Genomic DNA, 15933 nt, shown 5'->3' on the forward strand with positions numbered 1-15933 from the left:
ATACCTACACTGAAAACTTTGGGAGCCGTATTGACGCCGCCATTTTTTTAATTTTTGTTCAGTAGTTGCTTCAACAGTTATTCGAGTTTTAAATATGGCAACCACAAATACAAGACTCTAACGTGCAATGTGTAGTTTAAACATTCAATCTGTTCAAAATTAACGGCATGATTATCTTTGTAACAGTTTTTATCAAATCAACTTAAAGATGGAAAAATTACAATGCACAGCTCTTATAGAAACATTGCATTGTATACTGTGATGTATGTACTGTATACATCTACACATGTAATTTGTAATATTGCTGTTGACTTAGATAATGATGGAATTCATAATTAATGAACCCATTGTAAAATTGCTTCACACTTATTTTTTTACGGGTAGGTGTTCTGCTTTTGTATGAGAATGCCTACAAATGAGAAATCATTATTGATTTAGAATTGTGATTTTTTTTTAAATATTTCGCTTAAGCATTTACAAATTAATAATTAGAAATTGATTGTTTTATGCGATACCTGATCTTTTGGGAGAGTATCTATGACATTTCTTTCTTGTTTCATCATGGCGGTGAATATTGATCCCTCCACGCTTTTAATTCATGGTCAGATCTTCGGATGTATTTCTTTGATTTTCTTTGCCTGTCTCTTACCATCGTTGGAAACCCACAGTCGGTCGCACTCATTTTGCCTCCCATGGGACACAACACCCATATTTTTGTATAACTTATTAAAATGCATGACCTTACTTGACCTATCGACCACCTACGGGAATCGCCTTAAGCATTCCCGAAACTCGAAGTGCCAGCATTACGGTAATTACTGTTGTGCCCATCAAAGTGTGTGTGTTTTGTTGTGCGACTATCGAAGATATATAGATGAAAACTCCATATTTGGCACCCAAAATGGCTGATTATTTTGGCTAATACTTCACTTTCACATACCCTCCCCCTTTCGAAAATCCTGGATCCGCCACTGATATGTTTAGCATCGTCACTGCTACAAAACTGTCGTTCTTCTGGCTGAGTGTAAGCGAGTGATTTGATGTCGCATTAACACGTGATGATTACAGACACAAAGTTTAACAATACACTATGTTTAGATGTATATAACCGCAATCAAATAATATCATTCCCTCTCCTCCTTGCATTATATTTTTGGAGAATATTTAACGATTATTTCGGGGTAACAAAAGAAAAGACACATAGGGGGGGAACACATTTCCGGAAAAAGTCACTGTTACATGGACTTTCATAAAATTATGATATTTTAATAGTTTGCAATCTAATGAAATCAATAGATTATATACGGGACATTCCTGCCCTGGAATCGAAAATTCAGAAATAAAGACTACAAAAATTATTGCACCTGTGTTTTGACAACCTGGTTCGTATTCAAATCCCTTAGGTGTTGAAGTTGGTGTCGCTCAGCCAGCTCTCATTGTATGCAGCGGTTCATTTTGTCGTGCTTCGAATGACACTCAAGATTTTTTTTTATCGATTTTGCCTTTTCAACATTTCTTTTATATATTGTATAAAAATGTTACTTCAATAATCTACATGTAAATGGTGTTCATTCTTCATATAAAAGGCATTTAAGTGAAAGCAAATTGTAATTTCCCTGTATTCAAGAGGAACTATATCTTGAGGAAGCACACTTTGTTCCGAGGACAATGATCAGTCTCTCTGTGGTACTCAACTCAAGTATATGTGCTACGAATAAAAATATGTTAAGTTAAACTTCCTGTATTTGCCAATCAAGAACTTCTTTTAGAGAGAGTGCAAAAGAGTCCAGATGCATTTCATAGATGTTCTATGCAAAAGTTCAGGATAAAAGTTCACCAAACATATGAAATATTATTTGGAAATAACAAACTTAAAATGCGAAAACAATACATGTATCATGCTACATCGTAGTAAGAGGTCTAGTAAAAGTGTCCTCCTATATTTATACACTGAAGGCAGTGTGTTATGTGAAAACAAGGTTCTGTGTTTGTCTGACCGAAAGTAAAAAACTAGAATACGGAAGGATAATCCAGGGTCTAACTTGAGGGTACGAATTATCCTCTTAAAATACGGATGAGATTTTTGTAAAGTCTAAAACTAAATCCAGCCCAAAAGGTTTTTTATTTATTTATTTATTGTATTACCGTTACGATGATTTCATCCTTTCTCTTTTCTTTTATTTTCTGGGGATGGGGGTGCTGCTTTTCAATGGTGTAGAAAATAGTTCTGGGATTAGTTGTTTTTAGCTCACCTGAGCTATAGGCTAAAGAGATTTTATGATCACCTGTTGTTTAGCAGCCATAATTCTCTCCATCCGATTTTAAACTTTATACAAGTTTTACTTCCCAGAAACCACCAGGTCAACTTCAACCAAAATTGTCATTAAGCATCCTTGAGTATAGGGGACTCACAATTGGTCAAATGAAGTGTCACATCCTTTTCAGAAGATATATAATAAAGAACTAGTGAACCTACAATCACTGCAAAAGTGTATAATAAACAACCTACAACCACTGCAAGTCAGGGTAGACAATAAAAAAAAACTTCCTAGAATCATTGCAAAAACAGAGTGCAAAAGACAACATTCTAGAACTATTTCTCACACAAAGCAGTGTAATATACACCAGTAGCTGATCTACTTTCTACAACTACTGCAAGACAGTAGTCCCCCACCCCATCCCACCCCCACCCCTCCCCACCCCACCCCCACATCAGTGAAATATTCTCGAGAGGGACGTTAAATAAGATACAATCAATCAGTCATGTCGTTAATTTTGGTATTTCACACTCTTACTTTGCAATTTTGGTGGATAATAGAACTATTGTTTGTGTATCGTATGCATTGTTTTGCAGTGATTATAAATATATATATATATCATAAATCTAGTATATTCATCATTCCCAAAGATGCCCTACTCCTGGTATTTTTTTTCCCCTCTAACTAGATTCGTGTACTTACTCATGGAGTCCAATTTAATACTTTATTACTGATATTTCACTAACAAACATGTACAATAAAATTATATTTGTCAAATATCGGGTTATTGCATCAATTTTTCGAATTGATCTATTAGTAATACATAATATACTGCTATTCCTCAATAAAGTGGGATTGCTGAACCAAGCTTGCGCTAATTGTTGTGTTGTGTGAGTATGTTATGGAGAACAATCTAATTAAAATCAGACTTCTTAAATCCCCGCCGTATACTCTGCGTAAGTACTGTAGCGATTGTGAGCGTATTCTAGGATCTGATTTTGATTAGATTGTTATGGAGACTATCATGCAGGGAATGCAATTTCACTGACAGTTTCATTTTCTTTTAACAACAGAAACTGTTCTTGATTTGAATATAGCACTAAATCTGAAAAAAAACAACACATGACATATTTTGTTTTATTGAAAAGTAATGTTCGCTTCATGTTTAGCATGAAAATGTTTACGTCCAGTTAGTTGTAAATTTGCCACTCTGGCGGTGCAATTATTAAGTTGGTTTGTGCCTATGAATCATAATTGGAAGTTTGGTAAATGAATTGTCGAACGGATTTCAATCAATGACAATTTTTCTTGCAGTGAAGTTTCCTATTTGGGTCATACACTAGAATATCATTTTGCATTAAATCCTGTAAAACCTTTTTCACATCACTCTGGTACGAAGGTAGGTGATGAAAGCCCTCTTTGACGAACATTTGCAATTTCATCGAAATATTTTACAAAATTGACTAAATGTGGGTATTCCTTAGAATGGAGAATGATGCTATCCTTCGTCTGATTGCCAGTACAAGCTACTTTGCTGTCACGGTTCACTATTTCAAGGTATTCATCAAGGGCAATGTTGTTATTTTGTCCACCTTGAATATTGACAAATCTGTTTGCAACTAACCGTTGTCTTTGATCTTCTGGGAGTACACCACTATTTGATGTTAAGGCTGTGAGCTGAACAGATCCTATCAGGTATTTGACTTTGTTCGTCTTGTTATATAGAGGCAGTTCATACTTAGCTGACCTGACTGCCCGCTCCCCATCTCCCATATCTACAGCTTTGTCCAAGTTATTGTGAAGAATGACAACCTTGGATACCATTACCAAGTAATCCTGCAGTTGATCTCTTTTCTTCTCTTTCAATTTTGACTTCTTTGGAGGGATTTGAACATCATGCTTTTTTGTTCATGGGATTGGAGTGAGCCCACACATGCATAGCTCACTTCACAAAAGTGACACTTCAAACGTTCATTTTCAAGCATTCTCGAAAGCCAATAGTTCTCGGAGTGCTGTGGATTATCTAACACTTCCCTTAATTCTTTACAAATATCATTCTCATTTTCAAAGAACCATGTCTGCAAGATTTCTCTGCACACCAAGTTTAACCATTCTACTTTAGCATTGTCTGACAATTCCTGGAATTCCTCTGGAAATGGGAGGTTAGAATTAACATCCGTCATGTCAAAATGATGAAGGAGAAAGAGCTGACAAATAGCATCAAACACGGTGTAGCACAGGAGCTTATATGGCGATATGAGTTCTTGACTTCACCCTTCACATCTCTATGATTCAGCAGATTCCTGTAGTAATAGCGAGTCCCAGCATATTGTCCACTATCTGTGCTGAAAGTCATTTTGGCTATGGCCTATAACATATATAAGATGGATTAAATATCTAATGAATCAAGTTAATAAAATGGGAGGTATATGACAGCAATATATACAAAAAGTAAATTATGTATACAGTGATGGTTAATCATTTTGAATCTCGATTAAGGTGTACACATACCAATACCCACATCAATAGAGAAACAAACTTGTAAGAGGTTAAGAAAGATATAGGTGCCTGATTTCAAAATATGTTTGTCTAATTTTTTTATAATATGCAATTTACTCGGCATCCTGAAATTATATCAACTCAGAAATAAAAGCAGAATTGTTGAAATCTATTTTTGTGGTATCAAACATTTCAAGATTTACATCAGTCCGAGTAATGAAATGCACTGTGAATTGAACCAGTCCAAGGATATCCTTCCGACTGGTTAATTTTTAGAACACAATAAATTAGAATAAATGTTAACAAGAGACCCACAGGCCTTATTGGTCACCTGAGTACTAGTTAAAATTATCACTAATCCCAAGGACGATGAAATCTAGAAAAGAAATTTCCTGTTCTGAATATCTAAGCTAAATTATATTATTCAGCAACAGTATAAAACAGTATAAAACAAGATGTGTTCTTAAAACTTCAATGTCTTAAACAGCGAGTACACTGATGGAAGTCTTTACATAATTTATATATGTATTAACATTAAGCAATATGACTAATTTTGACCCATCCTAGAGTCAAAACCCTGGGGTTACAAAATTCACCATTTTTTGTACATCCTTTTCTGCTATTCCTAAATATGCATTTAATCTTTATACGGTATCAGCAAACTGAAAGAAGTCTTACAGATCATTATAATAATTATTCTTTACTAAAGACAAATTCAATTAATAAATATGGCATACATGTGCCAATGAAACAATCAAAACATAATGTATTAGAAATAATAATCAACAGTTCAACTGGTCATTTTAATCGAATCGCTGATTCTTTAACATTATCATGATTATCATAAATAGCTAGATCAGTGATGCAAAAAATATCTGACCAGCTTAGGCTTAAAATAAAAACTGAATTGTTTCCACTAACCTGATCGACCTAATGAATGACACTTCCTACCTGGTACAGTTAACAAATTGTTTAAGAGATTATTGAATATACATTGTTTTGGAGCTTATACTTATTACAAATGATCATGTAATTAATATATTTATTACAGTTTACCAAGTTACAACAATAGTGACAATTAAGTCCCTTGTTTCATAATGTTAACCTGCAAGGAGATTGTGATCACATTGTTTCTTTGAGTATGCAAAAACAATTTTAATTTGTTTTCAAAAAGATATTCACTGATTCTTAAGTCCCAATCACCTAACTACCTACCCTTATTTTGTCCACTTTTTTGGCACACTGTTCTTCCCTATAATAACTTTAAACCTTCATTGTTATTTCGGATTTCAAACATTTCGGTTGACCATCACTGAAGAGACATTATTTGTCGAAATGCGCATATGGTGCATCAAAATTGGTACGGTATAAGTTTTACATGTTAGCAGAAACACAACAATTATCATTCTTAGCCTCATTTTGTAACATTATGGTCAAGCTCAACCTTTTCAATACACTGTACCTCAACTTCTCCATTTTTGTAAACATTTTCATGTTTATAAGTCATTGTCTCCTAAAATTGTTTCAAAGATATTCAGTTACTTGTGGTCTGCAATTTATGAAGTTATGTGTGTTCAAAGTTCTTGAAACCTTTATCCACTAACAGGGGTAATTCATAATCTTTGCAGCACTAGTAGGAATGAAGGCAGCAGGTGGCAACATAATTATGATTAATATAGCATACAAGTGTTTCAGCCACATTCATGTACATATTATTGTAATCATAATAGTTGATATATCCTATAACTTACACTCACTAAACGTAATCAGCAATAAATAGGAGACGATCCAAGAACTTAATACCAATCTGATTGGCATGTCAAATTGTATTAATCATTTGCAATACACACCGGTACACTGCCTTTACATAGAAATCCAGTGCAATACTCATCCATTACCTGTTTCAAAAAGTCCTCACCAAGACAGCGCCGTGCTTTGTTGGTATTCACAATTACATTAGCGCTGGCAGGCTGGAGTTGTACCAGCTTCACGGGCATTACCCTTCTGACAGGTACTAACAGTGGACCATCTGCTCGAACCCTCTTCACATCAGTATTTTCTTTAAATGGGCTCCTTATTTCTCTCTTTTCAATGAATCTTTTAGAGGGGGAGGCACACAAACATTAAACTTATATGAGATTGAATGTACATCATAAGATCAAGTTTTTTTTCATTAAAGCCACACATATTGAAACAAATGAAATATATTTTTGGCAATACTATGTTGAACAAAATATGCATGAAGTGACCCCCCCCCCCCTTCAACACACACATCTACTTTGATACTTATTGATTTAAAATCGATTAAATATGCAGTTATTAACGTATATGAACCTAGTGAGTTGTATTCTATCAACGAGTTTGACTTGCCATTTTGAAGTTGGAGAAAAAGGTCACGGGGGAATTTATCGAGTTTCTAAAGTGAGCAGAGCTATTTAAATGTGTCTGACCTTTGCACCGTGAGTTGAACAGATGCTTTAAAAGATTTCCTCATAGTTGTTGCTTCCTTTTCCAGTTTTAATACTCTTTCGGTACTTCTGAAACGCTTTTGACACACACTTGTGTCAGTTGGATACACCACACTATCCGAAATTCCTCACATATGTTTCAAAACTTTAATTCGGTCAGTGGAAAGTCGAAGTTTTTTGTCCAGGTATTTGTTGATTTTAATGTTGCCATCAGTGTCAACAGATTTGCTTACAAATGAAAACCCCCAAATAAGGCAAATGTTCCCCAGAGGATAGACTTTTCGTGGGTAGTCCGAGTACTCACATGTGTCCAACTGTTTTTTTTCTGTTTTTTTTCATTCGGACGTTTAAACATTCGGAACTTTTCGAGGCTTACCGTTATTTACTTTTACATCCAAAGATGTAAGCAGTGACGATTTGATTAGCTAAATCAAAGTGAACTCTGACCTGACCCCTAATGGGATGTTGTTAGATCTTTCACACGACGTATTGAAAACTGGGGAGCAGATGGAAGATCTAATTGTAATTAGATTGAGTTTGGTGTTAACCTCGGTGTATAATAAAATAATCAAATGTGTAGCAGATGTGGAAGAATTTGCCGTGAAATATATAGTAAACTAGAAGTGTAGCAAACCAGAAGAGATGAAAAAATTAGATAATTCAAATGAGGAATGTTTATTGATTCTAGTTGACTAAGCTTGTGCATAACAACGTTTGTGTTTGTAAGACCCATTCTTACATCTGTATTTTAAACAAACTATTAATCCCACATTTGGTAATACTTATACTCCTAGTTCTCTTTCAAAAGATGAAATCCTTCAAAATTGTGTTTCAATTTTAAACCACATTTAATATCGCAGTCAATGCAACGAAAGAATATGAGTTGTCGATACTATAAAGAATTCCAAAAATTCACAAAAATCATTACAGAGATGCATTGCTGAATCCAGTAAATGGTCTACTGAACATTTCTAGTTGTTCGACACAAAATATTGACTGCTGTGAAGGAGAAACTTAAAACGTATTATTCCACAAACATGTGAGAAAAGTGGTTTCAATTTAACATGGATTCTACAAAGTCCCAAAAACTTTCTTGTAAATATGAAACGACAAAACTCTTCCCAAATCAACAACATCAAAAAGTATAACTTTTCAGCATTTTACCAATCTAATCAAAATCAGATCCTAAAATACTCTGACAATCGCTACAATAGGATCTGTCATAATCCCATAGAAGATCACATCTGCATGACCTTTGGCTTGGGATATTCATTGGAACTATCAGCCTGTCAGATTGCGTCATACAGACAATGATGGCCATTTAGGCTGTTCCCGGCAATTCGGAAACAAGTCTCCCACGACGTTTATTCCACATTATAAAATTATATATACTATCACATAAGAAATTATAAATTTCCGCAATAATGCCTAATTTATTATGATCACACAAACAACAAAACGTACGATATAAAATACACCTAAATCAAATCAATTATGAACTGCGATTTATCTATGAATAGGAATGGGTACAATTTGAATAGTTGTCAAGATGGTTTACATAATTAACGCGACGTAAACGGTGCATGATGACGTCACATCTAGTTGCGATGTGATTTTTTTTTCAAACCAAACAACTGCAGCCATTTTGCTTCAATTATGGACATCGACGATTTTAGAGGCGACGCGCTTATTGGCTAACATAAAGTTCACATGAACATGACCCTTAGTCGGGCTATTTCAGATAGCAGAGTATACGGCGTGGATCTAAGAAGCTTGATTTTAATTAGATTGACATTTTACAGAACCATTCCTCACGATAAATTAATGACTAGGGTTTTGGTATTATAGACAACTGCTCATCAACAAAAATGGAATATGTATAAGTCTTTATTTTGTATTCCTTAAAGGAGTTATGATATTACTCACTGTTCGTTATCTTCGCCTATCATTCATGTTTCCTGATCAGTCATCAAAAATATTAAACATCACTCTGATTCCACAAAAGGTGAGCTGAAGTTAATACTAAAAAGATGCCGGAATTTCTCGTTTACAATATATACGTATTCGTAAGTGATCAGGTCTTTCAACAGTCTTATGGAAGTCCCATGGACACGAATTGTACTCATAGAATAATTGATCTGTTTTTATACTTCTACGAGGCATTTATTCAAAAGCATGATAAGACAAAATATTTTGTTATGGCCTGAAAGGCGACATTTAGATTTATCCATGTGAACTCCAAATCATAGACATCATAGAACTTTCTAAATCATTTTCGTACTTGGATAGGTTATTGAACATACATGTAACAGCATATTCACAACCCACCTTTATGACAAAGGGGATGATTAAGTTTTTTCATCGTCAACTTCCCACATCTATTCATTTGCCACCTGTATTTGCATTGTTTTCTCTCAATTGATTCCTGAAAGCATATTCTGTGTATCGTCAATTTCAAACTCGTGGCAGTGTAATGATAAATCAGTTGATGCTACAAGGGTTTTTTAAATCTTGTTTTAAGACAGTATTCCGTAAAGTTGATGGTAGTTATAATAGTCTCAGGAATTACAACCTGTCATCAAGTTGAACGTTGTATGAACAAACATTCCCTGTTGACCGGTCACATTCGCTGCGAGAGCTTCATGACGATGAAGTAAAGGGAGTCATATGTATGTAAAACAGTATCTAAAGAGCGACTCAAGAATTGGTATGAAACACGTAAAGCAACCAATAAAAATAACCATTGACGCAACGGATCCATCAGTTAGAAAGTGTGAAAAGTGAAGCTAACGAACAGTGATCAATCTCATAACTTCTATAAACAATATGAAACAGAGAATAGCAAACTAGATTGTTTTAACTACCATAGAAGTTGTGAAATACTGACTTTATACGAGGCTGTTGAAACCCTTGCACCATCAACTTGTTTGGTTCTAGCCTGCATGTATGTTTAATGATTATTGTTCAGAATTTAGAAAATATTCTTTCATCACCTGCATATGGTGTTTATATCTCACAACTGATTCGATACGCAAGAACTTGTTCTGCGTATGGTCAGTTTTTAAATTTAGGAAAGCTACTGACAAACGCGTTAATGGTAGAGCTGTTTCTGCAGTCATTCTCCAATACCAATACAACCTATCATTGGGTCAAATGCTGTCTGAAGTGTTTCATACCGATTGTTACACCTTTCTTGGCAAACTGATTTTAACTACGGATAACTCTGTTTACCTGATCAGGATATAGGGCTCACAGTGGGTGTGATCAGTCAACAAGGGATACGTACTCCCACTAGGCATATTATCCCACCTCTGGTGTGTCCAAGGGTTCGTGTTTGTTCATCTATCTATTTTGTATTACTTTGTATTGCTTATAGGAGTTATGAGATTGATCACTGTTCCCTATCTTACCCTTTCATTCCAAAACATACATTTGAAGCTTTAACAGCTGGAAATTTGCAGAGTTTCCTTGATCGTAATGATTGTATGGCATATTACCGACTAAATTCCTTAAATCATTACCCTATGATATGTTCTGAGAGGAAACTATGACAGCCGCCATGTTAATTTGTTTACTCAGATTCATTGGGTCGCTTCAGAAAAGGTACGTAGTTCCGATATAAAGAGAGCGTACCGAACATTTTCTAGGAGACGCTCTGATTGTTCAACATCCTGAGATTACCTCGTACTTGGAGCTGCTAGATTTTCTATTGAAGCGCATCGTAGAGGAGCGGATTTACATGTGATATTTTAATAAGGTTATCCGTTTACCTGATCAAGACATAGGGTTCATGGTGACTGTGACCGATCGCCAGGAACACGTATTGCACCTATGCAGCTGATCCCACCTCTAGTATGTCCATGTGTGCGTTTTTTTTATTGTTTTATTTTGTATCCTGGGAGTTATGAGATTGATCACTTTCCGTCATATTTACCTTCATTGAAAGATATTAGAATATACCTGTTGCTAGCTGTATATCAGACACAGTTTGATTGTTTTAAAAATAATTAAGCAGGGGACTAAAGGATTACTTTCAGGCAAGTCGTGGGAATCTTGCTGGGATAAAATCCGCTAAACAATGTGATGTTATAATTCAAATAAGTATATCACTACATATTCAGATCTTATTTTCATGCAAGTTTGAGTCATCCATAAAATAAACCATGTAGCTACTAAGATTGAAAGAAATACGAAATGTTAATATAATGCTGTCGTGTAATGTGTGTCTAATCAATGGAAGGTGTTGAGAATAACCATTGGGTGTGATAGTAAACTCATAACGACATGGCTATGATTCGAGTGACGATGACTCATGTAAAAAATTGTTGACTGTGTCATATAGATATGGAGAAAATATATGTGATGGAATATATTTGAAATATATCTGTGAAATACTGAAAAATTGATATTACATAGTATATATGAAGGTATGTTAAATTCATTCATTGATGGTTTTGTTCAACGAAAAACCAAACCATATTCCATTTATCATGTCGATCCAAGTCGTTGAAATAAAACTGCAAAAGTATACGCAGCATACGTTTATAGCCTTTTTATACACAGGGTAAAAATGATAAACTAACGCATACAACACTGAGATGAAATTGATCACTGTTCGTTATCTTCGCCTTTCATGGTTTCATGTTTTGATGTTGAATATAGTACATACCATGCCGAAATGACTTGCACGTTCTGTACGTTTCTAAGAGCGTCGTTTGAACGATCTGCACGTTTCTATGGGCGTGGCTTGATCATGCACGGAACGATTCTTGCACGAAACGATTTGCACGAAACGCTGAACGGTCTGCACGGAACGCTGAACGGTTTGCACGGAACGGTGAACGGTTGCACGAAACGCTAAAGGGTCTGCACGGAACGATGAACGGTTTGCGAGGAACGAAACGAAAAGCTTTGGAGGTGTAGTAGCACTCTTCTAGGCCTGTAGCAATATACCATTATCAACTACATATGATGTTTATTTCTTTAACCTGATTCGATAAGCATGAGGGTGGTTTGTGTGGCATCAGGTTTTAAATCGAAGTAACCTATCGACAAATAAGTTGGTCTTACAGGAGTTGCAACAGCCTCGTTTAAAGTCAGCATTGCTTAAATCTATGATAATTATAACAAACATGTCCCGTGTTATATCGAGTGATGTGCTGTATGAAATGATTCATACCAATTGTTATGACGTACTTTACAAACCGACTTTTACTACAGATTACTTCATTTACCTGAACAAGATATGGACCACTTCTTCTGTGTCCAGGGGTACGTGTTTGCTCTTTCGTAATTTTGTATTCTTTATAGAATTTATGAAATTGATCACTTTTTGTTATCTTTATTTTTTCATACTGTGTCAGTTTGGAGACCACACAGTTGTAAGTAGACGTTACAATATGAGTGAACAATTCTCGAATGGACGTAAAATAATCAATCAATCAAAGATGTATACAGAACATATTTTTTTCCATAATGCATGGTGTAACTTATTGTACATCATTCAAACTCTTATTTGACAAATCAATACGTATTAATTTCTGTACAAAAAGTATTATACTATGTACCGTTTGTAACAATATGTGCATCGGTGTGATTATATGATATTCAGAAAACACTGAGAAAGAAAATTGTTAAGCACTACCAGTGTTTTCTAAACATATCAAATGAAGCACAATCAAATAATTTGTATTTCCAGAAAAGTTAATTCAATGTGTTTATGAAATTTAGACAAACTATATCAGCGTTATCATATGCTGTCTTCCTCGTCGATTATGCTTTTGGTTTTGTCTCGCACCATTTGATTTAATTCATATAAGAAACAAACCTTTGGGGCAACTTCCATCAATAATGCTACATTTTGAGCAGGAAGAAGGGCATGCATGTTGACATTCCTGTCCGTAAAAACCATCTACACAGGGTACGGAACAATTTGGGCCTATGTATCCTGGGGGGCATTCTGTCAAAGCAAACATTGAACACTTTAAACATTCTGAACATAACAAAATATTCACTTAGTGAAAGTATTTTCCCCCGATCACTATTGATCTATATGTTAAAGAAATTTAAACATTGGATTATTTGTTTACATATTGTGCAGTATGTTAGTACCATAACAGTTGATGAAGGTAACTTTTTAGGCAGTGAACTGTATATTATATTCTAAGTAACTAAATAACAAAACATATTCTGAAATTAATATTCATATCCTTATGGACATTCCCCGCGACTGGTGAGAGTGCTTGTTTCGCAACCGGATGGCCCGGGTTCGATTTTCATCAAACGTATGACGTTTAACAAACGTGGCGACTGTTCCTTCACCAAGCTCCCAGCATTAGAAGTGAAAGGCAATGGGTTTTTGTCGGATATGACCTCACAAATTGAGGTTCCGTGTCATGTATGTATTGTCACGAATAAGAAATCTCAATGTGCTCTGCACGGGTCAAAATCTGTAACCATTTCACCTACAGCTGGTTAAGACTCTGCACAAGCGTTACTTCTCGAGGAGGCGTAAAAAGACATATAGACAAATAAAAAAAAAACCATTGCTAACAATTATATAGTTATGAAGATGATACACTCTTATCACATCTAGTTTCAAAACAACTCCTCCCTATTTTCAATAATAGCTGGTTACTCACGGATGCATGCCCCACTTGTCTCATTTCTGTAGAACCCTTCATAACATCCTGGTGTTCTGTCATTCGTAATTAAAATTAGATTAGTTAATGGCAAAGATGGATAGAATATAATGCATAATCTAAGGTAGATAATACACAGATATATGATATGTAATAACAACTTGTTCAACAGTTGGTAATACATGCAGCTGTTTTTTGTTTTACATGCGCTATACTAACGACGTCACATTTGCATGTCATTACGGATTCCGAAATTGTATAATCTGCAATATTACACTCCTAATGAAATTACTGAATTTCCCTATTAAGTATATTGCTTTTGAAAGCTTTACACTTCTTATGAAATCCTTGAATTTCTCTATTTCCGTTGATCTTAAAATACCTGTAAAAAATATCAAAGCGATGTAAAACTGGGGGTTAAGGAAAACAGTCAGCTTGAACATGCACAAGTGTACCTTTCCACAGACTCGACTCTTATTTATAGATTAGAACATAACAAGGTAGCACGTGATCGTATACATTCCTGGAAGGGGAGAAATGGTGAGACTTAGCATGCACAGGTAAAAGTACATGTCAATCGGTTGGTCAGTCTATTTCCATTCATATGGAGACATCACCATTGCAGGTGAAGGACTGTGAAATTTAGGCCTATGATCGCCGCTTATGGCCTTAAAGCAGGGTGGGATATTGATAGTGTCACACCTCCTGTGACACGGTACCTCGGTGTTTGTGGTCTCATCCGAAGGACCGTCCCATTTAGTCCCTTCTGACGACAAGCAAGTAATACTGAGGATCTATTCTAACCAGGATCAAACAATTGACAATAGGATTATGCATTTTTTTTTTTTACGAAAACCGGTTTTTAATGTTCTTGGTTAATTTATACGTAGTTGTATAAGAACACATTCACATCAGCACCACTCAACAAAGGGGTTGATATACTGTTTTTCATATCTTAATGAAAATCATTTTTACTATAACATAAGCTTTTCAAAAACGCTAATAAATCTTGTGAGCATCAATGTTTTGTTGTCAGACTTATATCATTCGATTAAAGAATGAAATTTAAACGTTTTTATCTAAACCAGAGTGTGTTCCTTGTTGAATTTATCTTTAAGGTCCAGATCAAATCTCAATTCATATGTTTAAAGTCAAAGCTATATACAAGTATTTACTTCATATCCATTAGGCTAATACATTATCACAACTCTAGCAATGACACTTATAATGAAATGTTTGCATGTTTCAAGATGAAGAAGATATTCTGCAGTAATACGGGCGCATTTAAAAGTAGTAACCTAACCAATATTCCTTAATAGTTCCGCCACAAATATCAATATGAAAATATTCATTACAAGTAATTACTTACATGTTTTGAAACGTCTCCCTAACTAAGAAGAACGTTAAATACATGACTGATAATTTAATCAACTCCATGGCCACGTTTATTTAACACGGAATAAAACAAGGAACAAGGAAACTGCAATATTTCTATTGATGTAAAAAAAAAATTATGAATTTTGTGAATATACTGATATTGGTGGAATAAGGGTTCATTTTTCATGTCACTAATTCCTTTAAAAGTGTGGTAAAATATAATTCACGTTTCCCGGACTCCAATTTCTCGCCACAACTGTAGAAGAGAGAGACTTTTAAAACTTAAAGAAAATGCATGCATATGCTTTCTGATCCAGGTTGTTTGTGTGAATGTCTGTATTAAGTTTTAGTATTCCTATCCAGGATATCATTTGAAATCATACGTATACTCTGATATTTTTTTAAAAATCAGTGACATCATTCATTGTGTTTAGTCATTAAATAATTTGAATATCCAATACTTAGCAGATGAATAGCTACCTATTCAACGACTAAACTGTTCATTAGTACATGTTGTTAAAACCTTCCAAATAAGAGAAAACTTAAGATTTAACGTAGATTGTCTTATAATTTAAATTACACAGAAAAACACATTTCTTGATTTGCAGCACACACTGAGCTGATATAACCACACACTTATTTATGAATCACAGATAATGGTGATAATAGTCAGTTTTTAAATCGAGGTAA

At 34.8% G+C, this 15933-nt stretch overlaps 1 protein-coding gene across 1 annotated transcript in view; it reads right to left on the bottom strand.

Annotated features, from left to right (window-relative positions):
* Positions 1–15933, bottom strand: part of LOC125656040 (uncharacterized) — a 189938-nt gene that overhangs the window by 60930 nt on the left and 113075 nt on the right. The gene's annotated exons all lie outside the window — the stretch shown is intronic.

Source organism: Ostrea edulis, chromosome 7, assembly GCF_947568905.1.
Source record: "Ostrea edulis chromosome 7, xbOstEdul1.1, whole genome shotgun sequence".
NCBI classification, from domain to species: Eukaryota; Metazoa; Mollusca; class Bivalvia; order Ostreida; family Ostreidae; genus Ostrea; species Ostrea edulis.